This window comes from Saccopteryx leptura, chromosome 2, assembly GCF_036850995.1.
Source record: "Saccopteryx leptura isolate mSacLep1 chromosome 2, mSacLep1_pri_phased_curated, whole genome shotgun sequence".
NCBI classification, from domain to species: Eukaryota; Metazoa; Chordata; class Mammalia; order Chiroptera; family Emballonuridae; genus Saccopteryx; species Saccopteryx leptura.
This window is the reverse complement of record NC_089504.1, coordinates 5526489-5530351: the sequence shown is the minus strand read 5'-3', so window position 1 is coordinate 5530351 and position 3863 is coordinate 5526489. Positions and strand designations below refer to the sequence as shown.

General features: G+C 59.3%; 1 non-coding gene across 1 annotated transcript; it reads right to left on the bottom strand.

Annotated features, from left to right (window-relative positions):
* Nucleotides 1-3448: 3448 nt before the first annotated feature.
* Nucleotides 3449-3524, bottom strand: TRNAA-UGC (transfer RNA alanine (anticodon UGC)). Its single transcript has one exon. It is a non-coding gene; the product is annotated as a tRNA-Ala (tRNA).
* Between the last annotated feature and the right edge of the window lie 339 nt (nt 3525-3863).

Genomic DNA, 3863 nt, shown 5'->3' with positions numbered 1-3863 from the left:
CATTGGCCTGAGGCCTCCCCGAAGCCCCAGGACAACCCTTAGCATGGGTACTGTTTTACACCCATTTTACAGAGGAGAAGAGTGAGGTTTCCACCGCTCTGTCCCCTGACTCGTCCAAGGTCACACAGCCAGCACGGGTACTAGAAAACTGAAGGTCTTTATCACCTGCCACCAGTGTGGGGACATGATCGAGGGCTCCAGGCCTGACTGCTGGAAGGGGGCAGGGATTTGGCACGTGAACCTCGGAGAGCCCAGACCCTGAGCCCAGGGCATCAGGTACAGCCAGGCCTCGGTGCAGGAAGGACAAGCAGCTCTCAGTGATGCTGCCCTATGAGGGTCAGCGGCCTGTTCATGGGGGCGGGGTCTTTGTTGTTGTTGTTGTTTAAGGTGGGTGTGGACCCCAGGAAAGGGGCTGCTTGCTCTGTTCCCCAGCTGAGCTGGCAGAGAAATTCAAATGTCTCTTTACAGACTCATAGCCACCCATGGTATCACCAATGCAAAGCATTCCCTCAGTCCTTCAGTGCTTAATTACTGCCTGCATTGTGCGAGGCACAGACAAGACTCAGGACACACAGTACCAAGGCACGGTCGCACCTGCATGGGGTTCTGTTCCTGTAGGGCGGGTGGCCAGTGAACAAGCAAATCACAGGTGGCTCGAGGCAGGAGGGACAGGGACCTGGCAGAGACTAGGGCATCTGGGGGAGGGTATGAAGGAAGGGGGCTTGCACACGCGCGCACACACACACGTACACACACACACATACACACACTGTCCCCGGGCCCTGACTCTGAGCTCCAGAGCTCCTGGGCCCCCTCCACCCTCACACCTGCTGCTTAGTGCCGCAGAGCCCTCTTCGATGTCTGAGGTGAGGCCCGAAGGAGGCGTGGGAGCCAGCCGGGCCAAGGTCACAGGGATGAGCGTTGGAGGCATCGGGAACAGCCGTGCAAAGGCCTGCAGCGGGAATGTGGGTCTGAGGGGCTGAAGGAAGGCCGGTGGATAGAGCACCTGGCCCCGAAGGGCGGCAGGCGTGGTGGGGCAGGGCAGCCCGCGGCCAGTGCGCAGGGGGCTCTGTCCTCGGGGCGCTGAGGGCCGGCACCGGGTGGTGTAAGGACTCGCGTTCAGAAAGGTGGCCTGTCCCTGTGTGAATGGCCCTGCGAGGAGCAGGAAGGGGAGGAAGAGCCCGGGGCGGCCACCCCAGCCCGGTGTCCAGCCTGCACAGAAGGAGGTAGGGGAAGAGGTTTGGAGGACAGTTAGGAGGCCGCCAGGGCCCACGGACAGGCTTTGTTTGTGAGAGAGGAAAAGGGGGAAGAGAGAGAAGCATCAACCTGTGTTCCACATAGTTGTGTACCCATTGATTGCTCCTCATATGTGCCCTGACCGGGGCTCAAACCAGTGACCCCAGGGTTGAGTCGGTGACCTCGGCACTCCGGGAGGATGCTCTACCCACTGCACCACCCACCAGAGTGACAGTTTGGTCTTTTGAAAAAAATCAATTGTCCCAGGGAGAGAAGGGAGCTGGTGTGTGCGCGCATGCGCAGTGAGGGTGACAGGGCTGGGTGTGAGTCTTTGAGTCCTGGCTGCCCCACTCCCAGGTGGCACGACCTGAGGTGGTGCCCTCATGCCCCCAAGCCTGCTTGCCTATCTGCAGATGCCCTGCCAGCCCAGCAGGCTGGGAACAAGCCCAGCAGCCCAGTGGCTTAAAAGCACAAGGGTTGTTCCTCACTCCTACCTCCCGTCCACACGCGTGTGGGCCCCCGGAGCCAGGCCCACTGGATCGCTACCACACGCGGGGTCCTACACCCCCATTTCAATGTTCTGGCCCAGAAGGGACCCACACCCTGCACCGTCCTGTCCCCTTGGTTAAAACAAGTCACATACATATTTGAATCTAACTTTGAGAGGGCTGGGAGGTGAAGCCCCAGAGGAGGGTTCCGGGGACCCCTCCCCAGTGCTGTGAGGGGTGCTGTGGACTTGTGTGCACTGATGCTCAGTACAGGAAAGGAGGGACTCCCCCCGGAGCCCGCCCCGCTGCACCCCCTCCCCCACCCCGTACCTCTGATTCCCCCCCCCAGAGGGAGCTTGCCCCGGGGCTGCCTTTCCCAAACCCCAGTCTCCCCACAGATCCGTCATCAGATGACATCATTGGTAGAGCCCGTTTGTTTTTTTCAAATCAACTTGTGTTTGTTTCCTTTGCCACCCAAGGAGAGGGGCCCAACCCGAATTCAGGAGTGTCTAATTGTTCCTCTGCACAGGGAGTCTCCATGCTGCCCCCACCCCCCACCCCACCCTGCCCCCAGAGCCCCGTTGCATGAATAATACATGAGTCACTGTGCTGTGTTTTCTGTGGTGAGTCCGTGTGCTAGAGCACGAGACACTGTGGCGTAATAAAGGCCTGCGGTGTGTGTGTGTGCTGGGGTCACCTCGGCGCCTAGGAGTTGCCTCCTGGCTTCCCGGCAGAGAGCAGTGGGTACAGGGAACCAGGCTCTGAGTGAGGACAGCGCCAGCTCTGGGGCAGGTGTGTGGCCTCTGTTGAGAGCCCAGGGCCTGGTGTCCGGCAAGGGCTTGGGTCCTGACTCTGTGACTTGCCAGGTATGTGACTTAGAGCAAGTGTGGCAGAGACTTCGGGGTCCTGACCAGGTCCCCTCGTGTCCCCTTACTGCTGCTGTAGCCCGTGTGCCCACTTCTCAGACTTTGCTGCTAACAGTTCACAGGCACCGGCAGGTGGGGGGGTATGAAAGCCCAGTGCAGCCGCCTTGGGATGGGACATCCGCCAGGGGTATTCTCTGTGCTCCGGTGACCCTCAGGGCATCAGGCTAAGCCCAGGGCCACCAGAAACCACACCCTTGTTGGGCTCTGTGCCTTGTCTGTCCTGCTTCTCCCATTCCTTCCGCTTCTCCTGGGAGAGTTCCATCCCAAAATCACCGGCCCTGAAATCCGTGACTCGGGTCGGCTCCTGGAAGAACGTCCTACGATAGCAGGTGACTGCCCCTCTGAGCCCCACCTACCTTGTCTGCAAAGTGGACATAACGCTCCCTAGAGCTCGCAGTTAGCACGAGGGTGTCAGCATTGGGGGGCTGGCACACAGTAGGTGCTCACGAAGTGAAACTCTTCCCATTCATATGGATCACATAGGAGCCTTTTTTTTTTTTTTTTTTTTTTTTTGTATTTTTCTGAAGCTGGAAATGAGGAGGCAGTCAGACAGACTCCCGCATGCGCTTGACCGGGATCCACCTGGCATGCCCACCAGGGGGTGATGCTCTGCCCATTCGGGGCGTCGCTCTGTCGCGACCAGAGCCACTCTAACGCCTGGGGCAGAGGCCAAGGAGCCATCCCCAGAGTCCGGGCCATCTTTTGCTCCAATGGAGCCTCAGCTGCGGGAGGGGAAGAGAGAGACAGAGAGGAAGGAGAGGGGGAGGGGTGGAGAAGCAGATGGACGCTTCTCCTGTGCGCCCTGGCCAGGAATCGAACCCGGGACTTCTGCACGCAAGGCCGATGCTCTACCACTGAGCCAACTGGCCAGGGCCAGGAGTCTTTTTTTGACAGAGAGAGAGAGAGGGACAGACAGACAGGAAGGGAGAGAGATGAGAAGCTTCAATTCTTCGTTGCGGCGCCTTAGTTGTTCACTGATTGCTTTCTCATATGTGCCCTGACTTGGGGGGGTTACAGCAGAGCGAGTGACTCCTTGCTTAAGGCAGCGACCTTGGGCTTCAAGCCAGTGACCTTTGGGCTCAAGCCAGCGACCATGGGGTCATGTCTAATGCCAGTGACCCCGTGCTCAAGCTGGCAACCTCGGGGTTTCAAACCTGAGTCCTCTGTATCCCAGTCTGATGCTCTATCCACTGCGCCACCGCCTGGTCAGGCT